The sequence below is a fragment of the Lissotriton vulgaris genome, chromosome 1_1 (assembly GCF_964263255.1).
Source record: "Lissotriton vulgaris chromosome 1_1, aLisVul1.2, whole genome shotgun sequence".
NCBI lineage: Eukaryota > Metazoa > Chordata > Amphibia > Caudata > Salamandridae > Lissotriton > Lissotriton vulgaris.
The window spans coordinates 1579312996-1579339579 of NC_141685.1; positions in this window are offsets into that span (position 1 = coordinate 1579312996).

Consider the following 26584-nt stretch of genomic DNA (forward strand, 5'->3'; position numbering starts at 1 on the left):
CTGGCGTCAGCATGAGAGCACTACCATCTCGTAGGTCCGTCGTGGCCATTCCACGAGCAAACATGGCAGCCGCTCCCCACCAGAAGCCTGCGGGAGTCGGGGGCCCCCAAGACTTTTGTAGAATCTTCACGGCTGAGGGGACGCTTTCGGGAATGGGACCCAAGCCCTATCAGGGAAGCGTCCGAGTTCCAAGGTGTCCCAGGGCCATTTTAGTGGACCACGCCCAAATCTGAAGAGCCGGCCGCCATTTTGAGAGTCCTGTGGCAGTCGCTTATCGTTGCATCGCAAGAGCGGGAGCAACTCAACTACATGGTGAGCGAGACGCTGTAGCCGCAAGAGCGGGCGATAAACAGCTGAATGGCGGAAGAGGCACAGTGTAGCAAAAGCGGGCGGAATGGCAACTAAAACGGTAAAGGGGCGCCCCACTACAGCGTGTCTTCAGGTCAAACGGATTGTGGGACAAGGTCCAGAATAGAAGAGTCATCAAAAGGCAAAAAGTTCCGCCGGACCCCGGGAGCCGGCCGCCTATGTCGGGGGCGATCTCAGGCTACACCAGTGCTATAAGACTTGGGGAGGGGGTCGGAGCCAAGCGTCTTCTCCGAGTCCGTGCCATCACACTGCACCTCGGGGGCCTCCGTCAAGCGGTTTAGGGAGGTACCATATAACATTGTTTTCAAATGCAGTCAGGTCCACAAACGACCCTCACTTACTTTGAGAATAGTGAAGCTGCAGTAGGTGGAAATAAGCTTCAGACAGTGTTACAAGCGCTGCTCAGAACTCTGAACTATGGCACCCAACATCCAGGACTTGCCATCCGGATCTTGGCGCCTTGTGCTGCTTCCGACCTATTCACACATCGGTCCACTACTGACATCATCTCATAAACCAACGTAATGTAAATAGTTATTTAATAAAATGTTTTACCCTGTTACTTTGCTGGTGTGTTGTCTATATTTTTAATATTTGCATAGGGTTTGTCGTTATTTTGGGCGGGGTGGGTGACGGAGCCGAGCTGTCTTGCAGCCCTCATGGTGTGGAGCTCAGTTCATCTCACTATTTTCGTATTTCTCATGAAGGGTTGTTCCTAATATTTCTATTTTAGCGAGGTCAAAAAGAGATCCAATTAGTGGCCTACTGATTTTGCTTGATTACTTTTATTTTTTTACACGATTTTTCACTATCTGCAAAGACTAAACAGAGTATTGCGACTTTGTGCTTGTTTGTAAATAGAGAATGAACCAAAGAGAATCAATTGTAAAACAGTAAATGCTTGGATAACAATCAATCAAATGGAGAGACAAGCAGGCACGACGGATTACAACGGGGGTAAAGGCCTGCGTTAACTACTCTTCACTATCTGCAAAGAGAGAGTACTACTAAGAGAAAAGAGGGGAGGGGGGCAGCGTTCAAAGCACATCAGCGTGCATAAACACGAATTTTTTTTTACCTATCACGTACTTGACATTTTACAGCTTTTGATATTTGCTATTAAAAAACCTATGAAATTCACTGAAAAAACCATAGGTTATAGGCCATATATAGTTAGGAATTTGCATTTACAAAACCTTGAAAATTCACTGAAAAAACCATTGGTTATAGACCATATATAGTTAGGGATTAGCCTTTTCAAAACCTTATTTTACTCACACAAAACCATTGAAATTTCATATATAGTTAGTTCCACTAACTATATATCGCGCACCCGCAATCCACTGCTGATGATGTCACATATTACATCATTCATGACATGGTTAGTGACATCACTGATGACATCACTGATGACATCTCAAATGACATCACTGATGACATCTCAAATGACATCACTGATAAAATCACTGATAACATCTCATTTGACATGACTGATCACATCACTGATGATATCATTCATGTGATAATACCATGAACCTCTTCAGACTCTAATATAACCTTAGATACAATCAGTGTAAACAGACAGTCACAGACTGTCACTCATCCATGGAGTTACTCACACACCTAGTCAGTTATGCAAAAAATCAATCACACCTCCATTTTCTCAACTATACAGTTATACACACATTACTTATTCAAACATATACTAACACATATTTACTTTCCTCTCTTATACAATCCCTGATACATGTTCACAATGATCCATACAGCCACTCACACATTCACTGGCTCTTATGCACAGTTATTTATATATGTCAACTCTCACATGTACTGTGTTTTCATATGTACTTACTTTGACATGTAGCACTGAGATATCCATTCACTCACTAATGCACTCATGCACAGTCAACCGCCCATACAGCTGATTCCACATGCACTTTTGAACCCATACATATAGTGAATCAACTACTCACACATCTATGTACAGAGTCACACACCTCCCAGCCACCCATACACACACACTCAGTTTCCCATACAAATACTTGGACAACCAATGAATAACCCATACAGTTACTCATATAGCTACTGATCAACATATGCAGCAGTTTGTAGAACAACAGATATCATGATGCACAAATTAAAACAGTTTAGTCACTAACCCATGCACTCAGTGAGACACATTTAATCACTCACTCATACAGTGAGTCATGCTCCTACTAAATCCTTCATCCAGACACTTATACATCCACTCATTCTTCAATATGTAAGACATATTTTAACTTTACAGAAACATACAGTCACTGGATGTTGTCATCAGTGATGTCATTTGAGATGTCATCAGTGATGTCACTAACCATGTCATGAATGATGTAATATGTGACATCATCAGCAGTGGATTGCGGGTGCGCGATATATAGTTAGTGGAACTAACTATATATGAAATTTCAATGGTTTTGTGTGAGTAAAATAAGGTTTTGAAAAGGCTAATCCCTAACTATATATGGTCTATAACCAATGGTTTTTTCAGTGAATTTTCAAGGTTTTGTAAATGCAAATTCCTAACTATATATGGCCTATAACCTATGGTTTTTTCAGTGAATATATATATATATATATATATATATATATATATTACCTACTGGCGATAGCCAGTAGGTATATATAGTTAGGATTTTTTTCCTATGGGATTTTTGAAAATTCTATGTCGAATAACTTTGGCGTTTGAGGACAGAATTGGCTGAAATTTTCAGGAAAATGGAACATTTTGTTTCTGAGCAGCCCCTGAAAATTTGGGGGGGTTTCGTCAAGGGGGGGCCGAGAAAAAAGGGGGGTCCCAAAACGTGTTTTTCCCATGCAATTTTCCATAGGGCGGTTGGCCTCACTTTTAGCCTAAACGGCTGAATGGATTTACACCAAACTTGGCAAAATTGTAGGGACTGGTAGCCCGATGTGCCTTTGCTATGTCTCAAGATATAGGCTCCAGTGGTTTTTACGAAAATTAACTTTGAAAAATATATATTGGGCTACATTGGGCTATATATATGTTGGAGCCCAAATGTAGCCCAATGTAGCCCAATGTAGCCCAATGTAGCCCAAAGATGGCCACCAGAGACAAAAAAAAACAAATGTAGCCCAAATATCAGCCAGATGTAGCCCAACTATAGCCCAATGACAGAATGTCCCAGAGAGTTCTAAAGAACAACTAGAGTGCTAACAGTCCTGCTTATTACAAAGGTATGGCACACCTGAAGCCATCTTGATTGGAATAAAGTGGTAACTCTTAAAACATTTAATTTAAAAAGGAACAAAATGAGGGGGTTCATTTTGCCATAGAAAGTATGATTAGCGAATATATGACGAAATCCCGCATACCATCAGTCCGCAAAAATAATCCTGCATGTACTATTAGGCCGCAAATTAAAATAACGAAAACTTTTAGAACGAATATGCCTTTAGCATACACTAAACAACTAAACTACCCTAAACCCTAAAACACTACCCCCAGCATGACCCTACGCTACACAAACAGTACAACACTACCCTAAATCCTACAACACTACCCCCAGCATGACCCTACACTACACAAACACTACAACACTACCCTAAACCCTAAAACACTACCCCCAGCATGACCCTACACTACGCAAACACTACAACACTACCCAAAACCCTAAAACACTACAGCCCAGCATGACCCTACACTACGCAAACACTACAACACTACCCTAAACCCTAAAACACTACCCCCAGCATGACCCTACACTACACAAACACTACAACACAACCCTAAACCCTAAAACACTACCCCCAGCATGACCCTACACTACGCAAACACTACAACACAACCCTAAACCCTAAAACACTACCCCCAGCATGACCCTACACTACGCAAACACTACAACACTACCCTAAACCCTAAAACACTACCCCCAGCATGACCCTACACTACGCAAACACTACAACACTACACAAAACCTTAAAACACTACACCCCAGCATGACCCTACACTACGCAAACACTACAACACTACCCTAAACCCTAAAACACTACCCCCAGCATGACCCTACACTACGCAAACACTACAACACTACCCAAAACCCTAAAACACTACACCCCAGCATGACCCTACACTACGCAAACACTACAACACTACCCTAAACCCTAAAACACTACCCCCAGCATGACCCTACACTACGCAAACACTACAACACTACCCTAAACCCTAAAACACTGCCCCCAGCATGACCCTACACTACGCAAACACTACAACACTACCCTAAACCCTAAAACACTACCCCCAGCATGACCCTACACTACGCAAACACTACAACACTACCCAAAACCCTAAAACACTACCCCCAGCATGACCCTACACTACGCAAACACTACAACACTACCCAAAACCCTAAAACACTACCCCCCAGCATGACCCTACACTACGCAAACACTACAACACTACCCAAAACCTTAAAACACTACCCCCAGCATGACCCTACACTACGCAAACACTACAACACTACCCAAAACCCTAAAACACTACCCCCAGCATGACCCTACACTACGCAAACACTACAACACTACCCAAAACCCTAAAACACTACCCCCAGCATGACCCTACACTACGCAAACACTACAACACTACCCTAAACCCTAAAACACTACCCCCAGCATGACCCTACACTACGCAAACACTACAACACTACCCAAAACCCTAAAACACTACCCCCAGCATGACCCTACACTACGCAAACACTACAACACTACCCAAAACCCTAAAACACTACACCCCAGCATGACCCTACACTACGCAAACACTACAACACTACCCTAAACCCTAAAACACTACCCCCAGCATGACCCTACACTACGCAAACACTACAACACTACCCAAAACCCTAAAACACTAAAACACTACACCCCAGCATTCTGTTTGTAATGAGGTGGCTTTTTAGCTTTGCTTTTATTAGTGTTTTTAAAACTTTCATGTAAATAACATGCATATGTATGCATATATGTATATGTATGCATGCATTTATATTTATATAGATATGCAGATTATATATGTTTATATATGTATATTACCTACTGGCGATAGCCAGTGGGTATATATAGTTAGGATTTTTTCTCTATGGGATTTCTGAAAATTCTATGTCAAATAACTTTGGCGTTTGTGGACGGAATTGGCTGACATTTTCAGGAAAATGGCACCGTTTGTTTCTGAGCAGCCCCTGATTTGGGGGGGTTTCGTCAAGGGGGGCCCGAGAAAAAAGGGGGGTCCCAAAACGCATTTTTCCCATTCATTTTTCCATAGGGCGGTTGGACTCGCTTTTAGCTCGAACGGCTGAATAGATTTACATGAAACTTGGCAAAATTGTAGATATGGTTTGCCCGACGTGCCTTTGCTATGTCTCAATATATGTGCTCCAGTGGATTTTGAGAAATTAACGTTTAAAAATATATAAATATCTGTGACAGCGCTCCGGTTAGCGCCCCGGTTCGCGTACCTGACGCGTAACGGAACTTCGCGAAGCGAAGCTGATTGGCTCTCCGGTGTCTGTCAACATTCTAAACAGTCCGGAGCGGCCGCCATCTTGTCTCTCGGTACGATCGAGAGACAAGATGTGGTGAAAAATGAAGGGGGAAATGAAGGAAAGGGGGCAAGGTAGACCACTCCTGACCCCCTAGGATTGATGAGGGGGATATTGAAGTGCCCCGCGGGGCAATAAATAAAAAAAAAATTTTTTTTGCAATTTTACGCCGTAGAGGCGCGTCCCGGTACGCGAACCGGGCAGCTCACCGGGCAGCTCACCGGGCGCTAACCGGGCAGCTAACCGGCAGCGTAGCTGTCAACATTGTAAACAGTCCGGAGCGGCCGCCATCTTGTCTCTCGGTAGGTTCGAGAGACAAGATGTGGTGAAAAAAGAAGGGGGAAATGAAGGAAAGGGGGCAAGGTAAACCCCTCCTGACCCCCTAGGATTGATGAGGGGGATATTAAAGTCCCCCGCGATTTTTCGCGGTAGAGGCGCTTCCCGGTACGCGAACCGGGCAGCTAACCGGCAGCGTAACGGGAGTCCGCCATCTTGTGTTTTTGGAGCGTCCGGTTCGCGTACCGGGTAGCGTCCTGGTAAGCGTAACAAGGGGAAAACCAAGAGAAACAGTAAAAAAAAAATTAAGGGAATAGATTTCCAGCAAACTTGGCAAAATTGTAGGGACTGTTTGTTTGATGTGCCTTTGCAAGGCCTCAAGATATGTGCACGTGTGGATTTTGTCTAATTAAGGTTAAAAAAAATATATATATCTGTAAGCGTGCTCCGGCACGCTTACGTTACGGGTTTTGTTTGCGCTGCAGAGCCGATACGTCACGGTTATGCGACGCGTCATGAGGCGTCTCACGTGGCTACGTGATACGTCACGTAATAAAGAATATATTTTACAGCTATAGATATTAGCTTTTAAAAAACCAATGAAATTCACTGAAAAAACCATAGGTTATAGACCATATATAGTTAGGAATTTGCATTTACAAAACCTTGAAAATTCACTGAAAAAACCATAGGTTAGAGACCATATATAGTTAGCTGGACATTTTATTGACATAAAACCAATGAAATTCCATATATAGTTAGTTGCACTAACTATATATCGCGCACCCGCAATCCACTGCTGATGATGTCACATATTACATCATTCATGACATGGTCAGTGACATCACTGATGACATCACTGATGACATCTCAAATGACATCACTGATGACATCACTGATGACATCTCAAATGACATCACTGATGACATCATGACACACCAATACCAGTTACTACATACGCACTCACTGATTCCTACGTCTACACACACATTCACTCATTCACCCATACAATCACTCATACATACAGTCACTCATTATTACAACACTATCATATGCAGTCATACACCTATGCAGACACTCACACACTGCCACTCATCCATGGAGTTACTCACACACCTAGTCAGTCCTGTAAAGAATCAATCACACTTCCATTTCCTCATCTATACAGTTAAACACAGAACACCATACTTCAGTGACATCACTGATGACATCTCAAATGACATCCCTGATGACATCTCAAATGACATCACTGATGACATCATGACACACCAATACCAGTTACTACATACGCACTCACTGATTCCTACGTCTACACACACATTCACTCATTCACCCATACAATCACTCATACATACAGTCACTCATTATTACAACACTATCATATGCACTCATACACCTAGTCAGTCCTGTGAAGAATCAATCACACTTCGATTTCCTCATCTATACAGTTAAACACAGAACACCATACTTTTCACACATATACTAACACATACTTACTCTCTTATACAAGTACACATTGATATGCACAGAGTCACACACCTCCCAGCCAGCCATACACACACTCAGTCTTCCATACATCCACTCATTCTTCAATATGTAAAACATATTTAAACTTTACAAAAACACACAGACACTAGAAGATGTCATCAGTGATGTCATTTGAGATGTCATCAGTGATGTCATCAGTGATGTCATTTGAGATGTCATCAGTGATGTCATCAGTGATGTCACTGACCATGTCATGAATGATGTAATATGTGACATCATCAGCAGTGGATTGCGGGTGCGCGATATATAGTTAGTGCAACTAACTATATATGGAATTTCATTGGTTTTATGTCAATAAAATGTCCAGCTAACTATATATGGTCTCTAACCTATGGTTTTTTCAGTGAATATATATATATATAATATTACAAACACAGAGTTGTCCCCTCGGAAAAACCACTCAAAGGTAGGATTTCTTTCATTTATTCTGGAAGTAGCAGTGCAGCTGGCTTGGCACAATGCAAACAATGTTCAAATTGCCGACACGTTTCGTGCTATGAAGCACTTCTTCATGGCAAAGTCATCTTGGCAGCCCAATCCTTGTTAGTGCCTAATAATGAAGTTTTGAAACCCCGCCCATGTGGGCGTCGGCTCCTCGCAGAGCCGTGTGGTATTTGTAGTAAACACTTCTTTCTCCAGTGAGTTAAATTGCGTTGCCAAATGTTAAGACTCATAAGAAACCCTTGTGGGTATGTAAAGTGTCCAACTCACGCTGTTCTGCTTCTTGGCACTTTCCAAAACCGACCGCCTTTCGATACTCGATGTTAAATCCATTGAAAACATCAGGACCGCATTTCAGGCAGCGGGGTTTTTCCACGGCCGGACCGTATATATATCACGTTTCACAGGTGCTCAAAGCTTTAGAAAGCACTCTCCATCTTCTTACTCCAGTAACATCAGGCTGCAACACAGTTCCTCCTCTGCACAAGATCAATTGCTTTGCCTTACGCGTTTCAGACATTCATTTCGTCCTTGTTCACAGGCTGAGCAGCAAAAAATAAATGGTAGAGATTTAGGATAACATCACCAGTTCCTTTAATTACCCACAGTTATGGGGTCACATGATCACACATTAGCATTCTGGGATCCGTAGTCTCTATAACATCAAAGTTCATCATAAAGCTCACTTTGCCAACTCAAAATTAATACAGTTCAATTCCGCCATTAGTGGGATTCTCGTACATGGAAGACTTCGTTGCACATCAATAAACGCCCCACAGATGGACCATCATAAGGCTCCTTCGTGAAGAGCCCATCGGACCGCTTTTGCTCATTGCGGCGTTGCAATCCCCCCGGCAGAGCTGCCGAGTAATTTATCACATTTCACAGGTGCTCAAAGCTTTAGGAAGCACTCTCCATCTGCTTACTCCAGTAACATCAGGCTGCAACACAGTCCCTCCTCTGCACAAGATCAATTGCTTTGCCTTACGCGTTTCAGACATTCATTTCGTCCTTGTTCACAGGCTGAGCGGCAAAAAATTAAATGGTAGAGATTTAGGATAACATCACCAGTTCCTTTAATTACCCACAGTTACGGGGTCACATGATCACACATTAGCATTCTGGGATCCGTAGTCTCTATAACACCAGAGTTCGTCATAAAGCTCACTTTGCCAACTCAAAATTAATACAGTTCAATACCGCCATTAGTGGGCTTCTCTTACATGGCAGACTTTGTTGCACATCAATAAACGCCCCACAGATGGACCGGCATAAGGCTCCTTCGTGAAGAGCCCATCGGACCGCTTTTGCTCATTGCGGCGGTGCAATCCCCCCGGCAGAGCTGCAGGGTAATTTATCACATTTCACAGGTGCTCAAAGCTTTAGGAAGCACTCTCCATCTGCTTACTCCAGTAACATCAGGCTGCAACACAGTCCCTCCTCTGCACAAGATCAATTGCTTTGCCTTACGCGTTTCAGACATTCATTTCGTCCTTGTTCACAGGCTGAGCGGCAGAAAATAAATGGTAGAGATTTAGGATAACATCACCAGTTCCTTTATTACCCACAGTTACTGGGTCACATGATCACATATTAGCATTCTGGGATCCGTAGTCTCTATAACACAAGAGTTCATCATAAAGCTCACTTTGCCAACTCAAAATTAATACAGTTCAATACAGCCATTAGTGGGCTTCTCGTACATGGCAGACTTCGTTGCACATCAATAAACGCCCCACAGATGGACCGGCATAAGGCTCCTTCGTGAAGAGCCCATCGGACCGTTTTTTTTTTTTTTTTTTTTTCACTGACCATGTCATGAGTGATGTAATATGTGACGTCATCAGCAGTGCATTACGGGCGCGCGAGTTATAGTTAGCTGAACTAACTATAACGGGGGAATTTCAAAGGTTTTGTATGATTAAAATGACCAGCTAACTATAACTGGTGTGGAACCTATGTTTTTTTCAGTGAATATATATATATATATATATATATATATATATATATATATATCACGTTTCACAGGTGCTCAAAGCTTTAGGAAGCACTCTCCATCTGCTTACTCCAGTAACATCAGGCTGCAACACAGTCCCTCCTCTGCCCAAGCTCAATTGCTTTGCCTTACGCGTTTCAGACATTCATTTCGTCCTTGTTCACAGGCTGAGCGGCAAAAAATAAATGGTAGAGATTTAGGATAACATCACCAGTTCTTTTAATTACCCACAGTTACGGGGTCACATGATCACACATTAGCATTCTGGGATCCGTAGTCTCTATAACATCAGAGTTCAACATAAAGCTCACTTTGCCAACTCAAAATTAATACAGTTCAATACAGCCATTAGTGGGCTTCTCGTACATGGCAGACTTTGTTGCACATCAATAAACGCGTCACAGATGGACCGGCATAAGGCTCCTTCGTGAAGAGCCCATCGGACCACTTTTGCTCATTGCGGTGGTGCAATTCCCCCGGCAGAGCTGCAAAGTAATTTATCACGTTTCACAGGTGCTCAAAGCTTTAGGAAGCACTCTCCATCTGATTACTCCAGTAACATCAGGCTGCAACACAGTCCCTCCTCCGCACAAGATCAATTGCTTTGCCTTACGCGTTTCAGACATTCATTTCGGCCTTGTTCACAGGCTGAGCGACAAAAAATAAATGGTAGAGATTTAGGATAACATCACCAGTTCCTTTAATTACCCACAGTTACGGGTTCACATGATCACACATTAGCATTCTGGGATCCGTGGTCTCTATAACACCAGAGTTCATCATAAAGCTCACTTTGCCAACTCAAAATTAATACAGTTCAATACAGCCATTAGTGGGCTTCTCGTACATGGCAGACTTCGTTGCACATCAATAAACGCCCCACAGATGGACCGGCATAAGGCTCCTTCGTGAAGAGCCCATCGGACCGCTTTTGCTCATTGCGGCGTTGCAATCCCCCCGGCAGAGCTGCTGAGTAATTTATCACGTTTCACAGGTGCTCAAAGCTTTAGGAAGCACTCTCCATCTGCTTACTCCAGTAACAATAGGCTGCAACACAGTCCCTCCTCTGCACAAGATCAATTGCTTTGCCTTACGCGTTTTAGACATTCATTTCGTCCTTGTTCACAGGGTGAGCGGCAAAAAATAAATGGTAGAGATTTAGGATAACATCACCAGTTCCTTTAATTACCCACAGTTACGGGATTACATGATCACACATTAGCATTCTGGGATCCGTAGTCTCTATAACACCAGAGTTCATCATAAAGCTCACTTTGCCAACTCAAAATTATTACAGTTCAATACAGCCATTAGTGGGCTTCTCGTACATGGCAGACTTTGTTGCACATCAATAAATGCCCCACAGATGGACCGGCATAAGGCTCCTTTGTGAAGAGCCCATAGGACCGCTTTTGCTCATTGCGACGGTTCAATCCCCCCGGCAGAGCTGCAGAGTAATTTATCACGTTTCACAGGTGCTCAAAGCTTTAGGAAGCACTCTCCATCTGCTTACTCCAGTAACATCAGGCTGCAACACAGTCCCTCCTCTGCACAAGATCAATTGCTTTGCCTTACGCATTTCAGACATTCATTTCGTCCTTGTTCACAGGCTGAGCGGCAAAAAATAAATGGTAGAAATTTAGGATAACATCACCAGTTCCTTTAATTACCCACAGTTACGGGGTCACATGATCACACATTAGCATTCTGGGATCCGTAGTCTCTATAACACCAGAGTTCATCATAAAGCTCACTTTGCCAACTCAAAATTAATACAGTTCAATACAGCCATTAGTGGGCTTCTCATACATGGCAGACTTCGTTGCACATCAATAAACGCCCCACAGATGGACCGGCATAAGGCTCCTTCGTGAAGAGCCCATCGGACCGCTTTTGCTCATTGCGGCGGTGCAATCCCCCTGGCAGAGCTGCCGAGTAATTTATCACATTTCACAGGTGCTCAAAGCTTAAGGAAGCACTCTCCATCTGCTTACTCCAGTAACATCAGGCTGCAACACAGTCCCTCCTCTGCACAAGATCAATTGCTTTGCCTTATGCGTTTCAGACATTCATTTTGTCCTTGTTCACAGGCTGAGCGGCAAAAAATAAATGGTAGAGATTTAAGATAACATCACCAGTTCCTTTAATTACCCACAGTTACAGGGTCACATGATCACACATTAGCATTCTGGGATCCGTAGTCTCTATAACACCAGAGTTCATCATAAAGCTCACTTTGCCAACTCAAAATTAATACAGTTCAATACAGCCATTAGTGGGCTTCTCGTACATGGCAGACTTCGTTGCACATCAATAAACGCCCCACAGATGGACCGGCATAAGGCTCCTTCGTGAAGAGCCCATCAGACCGCTTTTGCTCATTGCGGCGGTGCAATCCCCCCTGCAGAGCTGCCGAGTAATTTATCACGTTTCACAGGTGCTCAAAGCTTTAGGAAGCACTCTCCATCTGCTTACTCCAGTAACATCAGGCTGCAACACAGTCCCTCCTCTGCACAAGATCAATTGCTTTGCCTTACGCGTTTCAGACATTCATTTCGTCCTTGTTCACAGGCTGAGCGGCAAAAAATAAATGGTAGAGATTTAGGATAACATCACCAGTTCCTTTAATTACCCACAGTTACGGGGTCACATGATCACACATTAGCATTCTGGGATCCGTAGTCTCTATAACACCAGAGTTCATCATAAAGCTCACTTTGCCAACTCAAAATTATTACAGTTCAATACAGCCATTAGTGGGCTTCTCGTACATGGCAGACTTCGTTGCACATCAATAAACGCCCCACAGATGGACCGGCATAAGGCTCCTTCGTGAAGAGCACATCAGACCGCTTTTGCTCTTTGCGGCGGTGCAATCCCCCTGGCAGAGCTGCCGAGTAATTTATCACGTTTCACAGGTGCTCAAAGCTTTAGGAAGCACTCTCCATCTGCTTACTCCATTAACATCAGGCTGCAACACAGTCCCTCCTCTGCACAAGATCAATTGCTTTGCCTTACGCGTTTCAGACATTCATTTCGTCCTTGTTCACAGGCTGAGCGGCAAAAAATAAGTGGTAGAGATTTAGGATAACATCACCAGTTCCTTTAATTACCCACAGTTACTGGGTCACATGATCACACATTAGCATTCTGGGATCTGTAGTCTCTATAACACCAGAGTTCATCATGAAGCTCACTTTGCCAACTCAAAATTACTACAGTTCAATACAGCCATTAGTGGGCTTCTCGTACATGGCAGACTTCGTTGCACATCAATAAACGCCCCACAGATGGACCGGCATAATGCTCCTTCGTGAAAAGCCCATCGGACCGCTTTTGCTCATTGCGGCGGTGCAATCCCCCCGGCAGAGCTGCCGAGTAATTTATCACATTTCACAGGTGCTCAAAGCTTTAGGAAGCACTCTCCATCTGCTTACTCTAGTAACATCAGGCTGCAACTCAGTCCCTCCTCTGCACAATTTCAAAGGTTTTTAAAATGCTAATTCCTAACTATAGCGTGTGTGAAACCTATTGTTTTTTCTGTGAATTTGCAAGGTTTTTTAAATGCTAATTCCTAACTATAACGTGGCGGAAACCTGTGTTTTTTCAGCAAATTTCAAAGGTTTTGTAAATGGTAATTCCTTACTATAACGTGACTGAAATGTATGTTTTTTTCAGTGAATTTCAATGGTTTTGTAAATGATAATGTTTAAATGTAATAATTGTTATATTTTTTATACTGATTTAATAAATTATTATACATTATTTATTTTTAGATATATTATTTGTTAAATTACATTACATATTTTTAATATAAATTGAAAAAAAATGTTTTTACACCTCTCTGCAACGCAGCCCCCTGGCGTGTTTGCAGAGGGGGAACTAATTCCCCTTGCATACTGGGGGTCCCTGGGGGCCACCTAGCCCACCTAGAACCTCCAGTATGCGCCAGGGGGCTGCATTGCAGAGAGGTGTAATGAGGCCACACCCTTTTTTACAGCTCTCTACAACGCAGCCCCCGGGCGCGTTTGCAGAGGGGGAACTAATTCCCCTTGAATACTAGGGGTCCCTGGGGGCCAACTAGCCCACCTGGAACCTCCAGTATGCGCCAGGGGCTGCATTGCAGAGAGGTGTAATGAGGCCACACCCCTTTTTACACCTCTCTGCAATGCAGCCCACGGGCACGTTTGCAGAGGTGGAACTATATCCCCTTGCATACTAGGGGTCCCTGGGGGCCAACTAGCCCACCTGGAACCTCCAGTATGCGCCAGGGGCTGCATTGCAGAGAGGTGTAATGAGGGCCACACCCTTTTTTACACCTCTCTGCAACGCAGCCCCCTGGCGCGTTTGCAGAGGGGGAACTAATTCCCTTTGCATACTGGGGGTCCCTGGGGGCCAAGTAGCCCACCTTGAACCTCCAGTATGCACCAGGGGGCTGCATTGCAGAGAGGTGTAATGAGGCCACACCCTTTTTTACACCTCTCTGCAACGCAGCCCCCTGGCGCGTTTGCAGAGGGGGAACTAATTCCCCTTGCATACTGGGGGTCCCTGTGGGCCAACTAGCCCACCTGGAACCTCCAGTTTAAGCCAGTGGGCTGCATTGCAGGGAGGTGTAATGAGGCCAAACCCTTTTTTACACCTCTCTGCAACGCAGCCCCCGGGCATGTTTGCAGTGGGGGAACTAATTCCCCTTGCATACTGGGGGTCCCTGAGGGCCAACTAGCCCACCTGCAACCTCCAGTATGCGCCAGGGGGCTGCATTGCAGAGAGGTGTAATGAGGCAACACCCTTTTTAACACCTCTCTGCAACGCAGCCCCGGGGCATGTTTGCAGAGGGGGAACTAATTCCCCTTGCATACTGGGGGTCCCTGGGGGTCAACTAGCCTACCTGGAACCTCCAGTATGCGCCAGTGGGTTGCATTGCAGAGAGGTGTATTGAGACCACACCCTTTTTTTACACCTCTCTAGAACGCAGCCCTGGGGACGTGTTTGCAGAGGGGGTACTAATTCCCCTTGCATACTGGGGGTCCCTGGGGGCCAACTAGCCCACCTGGAACCTCCAGTATGCACCAGGGGGCTGCATTGCAGAGAGGTGTAATGAGGCTATGCCCCTTATTACACCTCTCTGCAACACAGCCCCCTGGCACGTTTGCTGATGGGGAACTAATTCCCCTTGCATACTGGGGGTTGCTGTGGGCCAACTAGCCCACCAGGAGCCTCCAGTATGCCCCAGGGGCCTGCGTTGCTTTGCCCCGGAGGGGCAAAGCAACGCACTGTGGGTGGGATTGGGCACCCCTACACTTCTTTATCACTATGCCCCCCAATTTGGTCCCCCTGGGGGGTAATTAAAAAAAAACATACCTGGTTCAAAAAAAAAAAAAAATTGGCCGTGGGACCACCTTGGCAGGCCTAGGGGGTCAAGGTGTTTCTACCCTGCCCCCTTTTGTGTGTTCTACACGTTTTGTTTTTCTGCTTTCTTGTGCCTCAGTCTACCGAGGCACAAGATGGCTGCCAACAATTTCTGTTTTGGAGTGTTGACAGACATTGGCAGCCAATCAGCATGCAGCTCGCGCACGCGAAGGTCCGCGCACGTACGCGTACGGTGCGCGCACGGTACGCGGACCCGTGCGCGTACGGTGCGCGCTTATAGATATATATATTTTTTTCTTTTGATTTTTTTATTGATTTTATTGATTTTCTCAGAGCAAACTACAGCAAGACTCAGCGATGCTACAGTACGCCACACTTAACACATTTTGATAACTTGTGAACTGCTGCTATAGTTGATGACAGTACAGAGATCCGGAATACACAGTTATGAGCATAACATTCCCACTGACGTACACACTTTCTTGTATGTCCTACTATTACTCTTGCACTCGAAAACCGTGTTCTGCAGGTAGACTGGGCATTATCATAAGTAATGTAAAAGATAGTGACATCAACTCAATAATCATGTTAAACCTGGAGTTAATCAGATGTTTCATTATTGCCATCAGTTGAAGTATGCTGGTAAGAATTGAATAATTCCCAGAAGTTGTTATGCCTGTTACGTGGGGGGGAGTAGTTCACTGAAGAGTTCTGTCTGCGTGCTGCAAAACCTCATGTCGTTCTTCCATTGGGAGATCGTAGGGAGCGGTCCACGAGACCAGTTGATAGCCAATTGTGCATGCCAGCGATTGCATGTCTTGTTATCCCTTAATCCGTATCTGTGCAACCTCTTCAGTGTGTAATATACCCGGTTGAGGTATTTAAAGTGCACCAGTCTTTGCCTACCATGGAGTGAGATCCTCTCGGTGCTGTTGCAGCAGTAGGTCCAGATAGAGTCTGCTATTTATATATTCAAACCTCGCTTCCATGCTAAACAAGCCTTTGTGTAATGATTCGCTCTCTATGTCATTGAGCTATTGTAAATACTGGCTACTATACGCTTTGGGGATATTGCGCGTATGATATGTGTTAAAAGCTATTAGCTCAGGAGGTTTGAGATATTCATCCCCCAGTAATTCTCTCAGTGTGGTCCGAATTTTATGAAATTGGAATTATGTCAAGATGGTAGGCATCGGTTTATTGGAGCTAAAAGCATCCCAGACTTTAGAAACTCCTCCTTCGAACAGTTCCTCAACTGTGTGAAGACCCAGGGCATTCAATGCTAGGGTGACCTGTCTTTCCCTGCTAGGTGTTAGCCACATGTACCATTCTAGTAAGGCCTTAGTAGAATACAGGAGCGCTCCTGCCTGTTGCTGCAATAGGTAGTGCTAGGCATGTGTTGTGGCATTTTTAGAATCCAAGATGCATGTCCTCCGGTCTGCAGCCTGAAATAGCATCGCGGATAGTGGGAGCGGGGCTGCCCCCTTCGAATCAATTCAAAGATGTGGTACGTCTGGGGAGCCATTAAGCCAATAGAAAGCGTGTGCGCATTGCTCAGCTCTGTAGTAGAGATCGAAATCTGGAGCGCCCGACCGCCCATGGAATAAGGTAAGACCAGTATTTGCCACTTAACGCACTGTTGCTTACCAGCCCATGCTAGTCTAACCATCAAGGTAGTGAGGCGATTAAAGAAGGTTCTTGGAAGAACCATAGGTATATTGGTAAATATAAATAGTAGTCGCTGCAGCACCACCATTTTCATGATGGATAGCCTACCGAGCAAGGACAGAGGGAGCTTAATCCATCTCTTGACAACATCATCTAATCTGCTAAAGGTCGTCCCATAATTTTCCCTGAATACTGTCTCAGAGTCTGTATGTATTTTAATACCCAAATATCATACCGCGTCTGTGGTTCATAAGAGAGGGTAGTCTAGGTCAAATTGAGTAGTGGTAGTTGTGAGTGGAAAAATAATGGACTTTGGCCAATTGACATGTAAACCAGGCAGTACCCCAAAGCGCACCACCTCGTGGAGTACTGCCGAGAGGTTGGAGTCCGGGTGCCTGACATAGAGGAGTGTGTCATCAGCATATGAGGATACTATGATTTTGTAACGTGGAAAGCATATGCCCCGATTCTGATGATATTCCCTTAAAGCACAGGCTAAGGGTTCTGCCACTATAGCATAAAGAAATGGTGACAATGGGTAGTCCTGTTGCGTCCCCCTGGAAATGCATATTGGGTCTGTAACTATATTCCTGATTTTTATTCTTGCTGTGGGCCTGCTAGAGAGGGTGCCCAAAAGCTGGAGGAATACTGAGCCCACTCCCATCCTAGTCAATAATTGTATCATGACTAGCCATTCTACAGAATAAAATGCCTTCTTTATGTCTAGGAAGACTGCCATAGCTGGTGTCTCTGGCTTTATATGTTGCAAGGCACCAAAGACGCAGATTATAGGTCAAGTTCCTACCAGGAACAAACCCCACTTGTTCCAGTGCAACTAAAAGTGGGACTGACCTCATATTACCCTCTATCTCTGCTCAATGTGGACACGAAGTTGTTCGCAAAAAATGTTGCCTTCTCGTTCGTCTTTCTCCTCCGTTCTTGTGTGCTTGCTGGTGAGTATGGTGCAGGGGCCCAATTGTCGGCCATGGGTAGCAGGTCTCTCCGGGGTCCAGCCAACATCAGGGCCCACGGTGACTGCAGGGTGGTGCTGTGTGGTGTGCTCCTGTATTCCCTTAAGAAGGCTTGCAGTACTTCTTCTGGGTCACTCCCTTCCGCGGATGATATTCGCAGCACCTTATTCACTGTCCTCATAAACCGTTCCACTTCGCCATTAGCTTGTGGCCATTGAGGAGTGATTCAGTGGTGTTTTATTCCCAAATTTTGCAGAAAGTCTTTGAAGTCGCTCCCTTGGAATGGGGGTCCATTGTCCGTCTTGATGACGAGCGGGATGCCGAACATTGCGAATGCCTTGCTGAGGATTGGGCGAATGTTCGCGAAGCTGGTTGATACTGCTGTTTCTACTATGGGGTATTTAGTGTAACTGTCAATTAGTACCACTGTGATCTTCCCATCCGGGAAACTCCCAAAGTCTAAACTTAGCCACGCCCACGGCGACGGGGCATGGTCTTCCATGATTACTGGGGCTGGTACTTCAGGGCTACTGGTTATTTGGCATGCTCGGCACTCCCGTACAGTGGTGTTGACGCTGTCTTCCAAGTTGGGGAACCATATTTTCTCCCGCATCCGAGCTTTCATCCTGCGGGTGCCTTGGTGTCCCTCGTGTGCTAAGGTGGTCGCCCTCTCTTGTAGAGTCTTGGGGATGACTACACGGGATCCCCTCAGTATCAGTCCGTTGTCAGCGCAGCTGAGGTCGTTGTGGATTCTCCAGAACTGGTGCAGGCGCGTTCTGTCAGTCTCGTTCCACCCACTGACATTCTTCAAGAAGTTCTCCCATGATCCTGACTGTATTGCTTCTCTCACCCGTTGGATGACTGCATCATTGTCATAGTGGGAAATGATGGTGTCTGCAGTTAGAGCTCGGGGGCATGCTCCGGTTGATATCATATTAATGAATTCTTCGGTCTGGCATTCTTGATCTGCGTTGTGGGGTCCTTCTGCGAATGGGTGCCGTGACAGAAAATCTGCCGGGTTTCTCGCTCCAGGTCGATAGACAAGGTCCATTTGATATTGTTGAACTTGGATGGCCCAGCGTTCGATTCTCGGTGGTGGGTGTGGAGCTGTTCCTCGGAACAGAGGGATTAGTGGTTGGTGGTCCGTCACCATCCTGAATGGGTGGCCAGATATGTAGAGGTGAAAGTCGGTGCAGGCCCATTTTACTGCCAAGGCTTCTCTTTCGATTTGCGAGTACCTCGATTCTGTCGCTGTCAAGGCTTTGCTTGCGAACGCTAATGGGGCCCACACCCCTGGCTCTGTTTCCTGTGAAATTAGAGCTCCCAGTCCCACTGGGCTAGCATCCACCAGTATCTCTGTGGGTTTCGCAGTGTTGAAGTACGCCATTGTGGTGCTATCTAATAGTGCGTCCTTGATTTGGTTAAATGCCTTATTCTCGGAGTCTGTCCATTTCCACGAACTTTCTTTCTTCGTCAGATTTCTCAGAGGCTCCGTGATTGTGGCTAAGTTGGGTATGAACCTTGCACAGTATTGTGCCATCCCTAAAAAACTCCTCACTTCGAACGCGGTTGTGGGTGCTGGAGCGTTCTTGATGGCGTGAGATTTGCGTGGGTCCACCTTAACTCCTTCTGAGTCAAACACGTAGCCAAAGAATTCGATTGATTTCCTGAAGAACTGGCATTTGTCTTTGTGTAAGGTGACGCCATACTGTGCGAGCCTCTGCAGTGTGGCTCTCAATCTGTGGTGATGCTCTTCACTCGTTTTGGCGTGGATCAGGATATCGTCGCTTACGTTTAATACCCCTTGCAGTCCGGATAGTATTTCTTTAATTGTATTTTAAAAGATCTCAGCTGCGGACGATATGCCGAAATTCAGTCTCTTGTAACGCCGCAGCCCTAGGTGCATCGAGAATGTTGTTATGTAGCGGCCCTCCTCCGCTAGCCTCAGCTGATGGTACCCTGCGTTAAGGTCTAGCTTAGAGAACCATTGGGCCCCGTTTAAGTCTGTCAGAATGTCATCTACAGTTGGTGTGAGGTGCCGCTCCCGTCGTATGGCTTTGTTCGGGACCCTCATATCTATGCAGATTCGGATTTTGCCTGGTTGACGTGGCTTCTCAGCTATTACTATTGGGGACACCCATGGTGTTGGTCCCGACACCTTCTCAATCACTCCTTGTGCTTCTAGCTGGTTCAGTTCTTTCTCTACTGCAGTGCGCAGGTGAAATGGTATCCTTCGGTGTCTCAGTGCTACTGGTTGTATGGCGGGGTCAATGTGTAGTTTGATAGGCGGTCGCTTGATGGTTCCAAGGCCTTCAAATAGCGTGGGGAACATTTGCAGGATGTCTTCAGTCTGGAGCGCTTTACCTGCGTTCCCAAACGCGATGAGGCGGAGGTCTTCCGCCGTATTGCTTCCGACGAGTAGGTCTGCTTCTTTGTCTATGACATGGAAAGTCGTCATTACTTCATTGTCTTCAGCTTTAACTTGAACCACCATCTTCCCTCGCAGCGGAAGCGGTTCTTGACTGCTGTAGGTCAGTATTCGTGCCTTTGAGGGGACAAGCTTGGGTCTTGGCTTCAGTGATTTGTAGTGTTGGATGCCCATTAGATTTACGGTGGCTCCCATGTCGATGACGCCGGTCACTGGTGACCCGTCAATTTGTATTTGGCATTTCGGCTGGGGCCTGCGACATCTCTTTAGTTCACTTACGAATGATACGTAATAGCATTCATCTTCATCCTCTGTGGATGACTCGTCAAATTGTGCTTGTCGCGGTGTCTTGCCTGACCGGGATGATGCTGCGTCGTCTAGTGATAGTTGCCTCACGGCTCCGGTGACTGATTTTCTTCCCGAAGCTCCTCTTCCCCGAAGACCGCCTCTGCACACGCTCGCGAAATGGTTGGGTATTCCGCACTTTGAGCATGTCTTGCCTCATGCTGGGAAGCCATCTTGGTTGTGCTCTTCTCTGCCACAGTAGCCGCACGGTGTCCGGCGTGGCGTCCTGGTCGGCCATCTTCCTCTGTTTCCTCGATTGGCGCCGCGAACCGCGTCTACCCTTTCCGTCTTCACTGTGGTTCCCGCTTCTGCTTGTGGATTTAGGGCTGCCTCCATCGTGGTTGCTCGAGCATCTGATAGCTCGTGGGACCTAGCGAGGATTAGTATTTCTTCAAGTGATATGCCCGGTTGCCTTAGAATCAGCGTTCTCAGGTGTTTGTTGCGACATCCTTGGATGAGTTGCGCGGTTACTTCCTTCTTTTCATCGTCTTCCGTGCACGTGCTTATGAGGTCCCTCAGGCGTGCATGAAATGCGTCCATTGTTTCTCCTTCTCCTTGTTTGGACTGGTGGAATTTGAAGCGTTCATAGTGCGGATTTAATTGGGGGTCAAAATGGGCGTTCAGCGCGGCAACTGCTGTGTCGTAGTCTGTGTCGGCCCCGTGTTTGGCAGGTGTTTGAATAATTTGTATAGCTCTGTGCCTCCAAAATGTAGTAGCAGGGATCTCTTCACTTCATCGTCCTTCTCCCTCGTGGCAGTGAAGTAATTGTTTAATTGTCCTAACCACACGGCCCACCTGGGTGCTGCTGTGCCCAGGTCTATCACTTCGCTGAAAGGCGGCAACGCTTGAATTTGAGAATGAACTGACGGTGCTGGTGGTTGGGCCATGGGGACTACTGCCTGTGCTTGGGGTCCCGCTTGCTGTGCCGGGTCAGCTGCTTGCTGCGCTCCACCTGTTGCTCCCCCTGTGTTTGTGGACATTCTGGTGCTGTGCGGGGGTGTGACGCTCCCTCACTGGTCTTCTCTCCTTGCTCAGCAGGTTGTGCTTGCCTATGCTTGTTGTGGTAGACAATTTAAGCACTGGTTTCTGCTTTCCTTATAGTTGTCATGCGGGGTATCAATGTTCACCCAGCTGTGTCGCTGTGTGCCCCACTCGTTTCTATGGGTTTCGATTTGGCCTTGTTTTATATATTTTTTTTTTCATGCGCTTGTGCTTGTTTCCTTTCCTCCGGTTTAATGTGGCGTGACTAGCAGCCTCTATGGCAGGTGTGATTGCTCCCCTTCGCCTGCGGGATGTTTGTGTCCACTCGGGGCCTCGCGCTCATGTGTCTTGGAGTGTCTCTCTCTTGCTGCGCTTTCTCCCGGAGCCTCTCTCAGGGGCGTCGGCTCCTCACCTTTCTGCGCATGCGCGCACTGCCGGGCCTGCTGCCGGGTCGCTCGCCTCGGCACGTTTCCTCGCTTGGGCCGTCTTGCCGCTGCTGCCACCGGTGCCACATGCAGCTTCTTGCATCTGCTGCTTACCGGTAGGTGGATTCTTGCTGTGGGTGGCTGGCTTGCTTCGGTCATCTTCGTCGCTCCGCCCTGGCGCTGCAGCCGGTGTATTCGGGTGGTATCGAACTGGGCAGGTAGCGCTGTCGGCCTACGCTGCTCGCTTCAGGCGCATCCCACCCTCGTCGCCAGTGTGGAGGTGCTGGGGGTGCAGACAGGGCTTACGGCGCTGCAATGCACATAGCGCTGAATAACGGACACACACACACTTACTATGCTCGTGTGGACCGGAAGTGCCGTGCCACCTCCGTCCATTTATTTAAAGCCTTCTGGCCACGCCTGGCCAGAAGGTGATACAATTGTGGGTAGTGCTTCCGGGGCTCAGCCTGAGACCCTCGGAGCACTAGAGCGCTACACCCACTAGAGTTGCCAGACCCAGAGCGTGACTGGTTACTGGCAGCGCCCCAACCCGATGTGAAAACGTTTGACAGCGACAGTCTCTGGGACTCTGGGGACGGCTTTGCTTTTGTGCTGTTCCTTTGTTTTCTTCTCAGTACGCTCTGATATAGAACAGCGTGTGAGGTAACCAGAAGGAATTATTAGGGGATTCGTAACCTCCCTTTGTTTCTGAAGCCTGCTGTCATCACGTGCTGTGTTAATTAACAGTGTGTGAGGCTATCAAGAAGGATTGCAGGCGGATTCCTTCATCGCACATAGTTGCCTGAGCCTGCCATCTTCAATTGCCGAATGGTTAACAGCTTTCATCTTACTTGATTTGTATTGTGACACAAGTGTCCTCCCCTCCGGATTTTCTGCAGTCCTCTGAAGTGAGTGCAGGACCCATAGTGGAAGGTAGTAGGGTGGGTGGTAACTTTGACTATTCCCCCACCTTATGTTTGGTCCTTGTTTTTTTTTCCATTACAGTGGTTCACAAGGGATTGAGACAGAAAGCCGGGCAGCTCTATCTACTGGGCTCAGATAAGACGCTCTACCCTACTGGAGTATTTATGATTTTCTCCATTTATTTTGCCTTTTTCCTCAGGAAATTCCTTTACACAGGGGTAATTGCATTCCCTTGTGTGTGGTTGTCCCCAGGAGAGGAAGGAGGCCTTCTTCACGCCATCGTCCCAGCTGGCCGATCTTTGAGGTTAGTGGCTTTCATGGTTTACTGCTACTAAAGTCCTGACAGATTGTCAAGCCCAAGTAGTGAACCCAGCCTGGACAATAGACCCTAATGTGGTTTTGACCTCACTGCTAGGAAGCCTTGTGGCTCTGCAGCAGGAGGTACATACTTCTCGCCTGGAGATCCAGGAGTTGAAAAAAGAGATGGACACCTTGCGTAGGGAGGTAGCAGGTATTACTAGAAAAGGCGCAGGACAAGGGTCATACATCAAAGAATGGACTCTACCCCTCCGGTCTCCACCACAGCACAAGTCTCAGGGGGAGGTGCACAGCGTCATGGGTTCTTTATGGTGCCAGCAACAACCGTACCTCCTGAGGTATCCACCCCCACCATTCATGGCATGCAGAGCCATGGCATTCCCCTAGCTCAACCCAGACGTTTTTATGGGGACCCAAAGAAGTTTGAGACCTTTCTTAACCAATGCCGGCTTCACTTCCTCTGCAAACCTACTGTATTTCAGGACGACGCGGCACAAACCTCCTTTATGATGTCGTATATAGGGGGAAATGCTGCTAGCTGGACTATTTCCTTGATGGAGCGTAACAATCCATTGTTACACAACTTCCAGAACTTTTGTTTGGAGATGAGTAAGTTGTTTGATCGGAAGTCACACATGATGTCTCTGGACCGGGAACTCATCACTCTCCAGCAGGGGTCACAGGACCTATTAATTTACATCACCACTTTTAATCGCCTCTTGGTGGAAACAGACTCGCCCCAAGAGAAACGGACTACTCTGTTCTATCAGGGACTGAGAGGAGAATTAGAAAATGTCCTGTCACAGGTAGTCCAGCTGCCATGGACCTGTGAGGCGTTAATTGACTTCTCTGTCCAGCTGGATCACCGTTTACAGGAAAAACGGGGTGATAGAAGTCGGAGCGATTCTCGTTTTTTCCTGTCCCGACCCAAACCAGCCTCCGAGGAACACCCACAGCATCCTGAAGGACCGGAACCCATGCAAATCAGACAAATCCGGTCCCATTGACTCCTGAAGAAAGAGAGAAACGGTGACAGCAAAAACTCTGCTTGTATTGTGTGACAAGCGGTCACTTCATCAAGGAGTGTGAAGCTAGATCAAGGCATCCAGAAAGATCGACCATACCCACTATGGAAGCAGCTACCTCGCCACAAACAACGGAAAACTAAAAAACCCAAGCCAGGAGGGGATCTCTGTCTTGGGTTCCGAAGTAAAAACAATCTCTTTAGCTCCTGCCAATACCATCCATCCTTCCCTAGCACACATGAACGTGTGTGTGACCCTGTGGATAACCGAAAATAATTTAATCGAGGTGTCAGCACTTTTGGATTCTGGAGCCACCGGTAACTTAATTGATCAGCAATAAGCCTGGAATATCGGAGTACCATATGGAAGCAAAGAAACCCCTGAGGTGGTAAGAGCAGTAGACGGAAAGCCACTGACATCAGGACCAGTGAGGTATCATACCTTTCCTCTTACGATGCTGGTAGGAGAGAATCACTTTGAAACTATCCAGTTCGACCTCATAGACGCACCACACTTCCGTCTTATTCTGGACATGCCCTGGCTGACGCCTCACGATCTTGGGATCGCACTGTTTCCTTAACCTCCGGGTATTGCAAAGATCAGTGCATCAACCAGCCCCCAAACCCCGTTGTGTTCTCCATCACCCAAGCCGGACTCCTAGCAGAGGGTTGTAAAGAATACGGGTATTGCTGTTGCAGTACATCACCGGAAGTCTACAAGGACTACAGGTCTGTCTTTCACAAACAGGAAGCAACTCACTTACCACCTCATCGTACATATGATTGTCTCATTGATCTGATGCCTGTAGCGGACATCCCTTGCGCAGGGTGTATGGCTCTACCAAGCCTGAGACCCGCTATCTAAAGACCTATCTCGAATAGAACCTAGCCTCTGGCTTTATTTGGCATTCTTCATCACCAGCCTCATCTCCTCTCTTCTTTATAACAAAGAAGGATTGCGATAAATTGCAAACGTGCATCAATCACATGGCGATCAACAAAGTCAACATCAAGAATCGCTATCCTCTGCCCTTAATACCGGTGTCATTGGATCAGCTAAAAGGAGCACGTATCTTCCCGAAACTGGATATCCGAGGGGCTTACTATTTGGTAAGAGTGCAAACCGGGGATGAGTGGAAGACAGCCCTCAGGACCAAATTTGGGCTATACGAATACCAGGTGATGCCCTTCAGCTGTGCAACGCACCAGCAGCGTTCTAGTTCTTCATGGACGAGGTACTCAGAGGCTCGTTGGACACCTTTTGCATCGTCTGCATTGACAATATTCTCATCTACTCATCAACCCCCCAAGAGCATGTTAGCCATGTGAATACAGTTTTGGCGAACTCCAAGAACATTTGTTGTAAGTTAAACTGGAGAAGTGCCTGTTCCATGTTCAGGAGGTTGCGTTCCTGGGACCCGTCATTAATGCACAGGGTTTTCAAATGTGCATGGGCAAGGTGGAAGCAATCATGCAGTGGAAAGCACCACAGCTCGTCAAGGCCGTACAGAGCTTCCTTGGATTCTCAAACTACTACAGACTTTTCATCAAGGATTTCTCCAAGATTATACACCTTATTTCACGGCTACTAAGAAAGAACACCCCATTTTCTTGGGATCAAGAAGCAGATCAATCCTTCAAAGAGTTGAAGAAAAGGTTCACCCAAGCACCTATCATGCGCCACCCAAACCTAAGCCTGCTGTTCGTGGTCGAGACAGATGCATCGCAATTCGCCATAGGAGGAGTATTATCACAAAGACACCCCAACACAGGACAACTCCATCCAATATCGTACTACTCCAAGAAGCTTCCCTCTAGTGAGGTAAACTATTCCATTACAGATAAAGAGCTATTGGCTATCACAAGAGCTTGTGAGGAATGAAGGCATTATCTACTGGGAGACAGTCACACA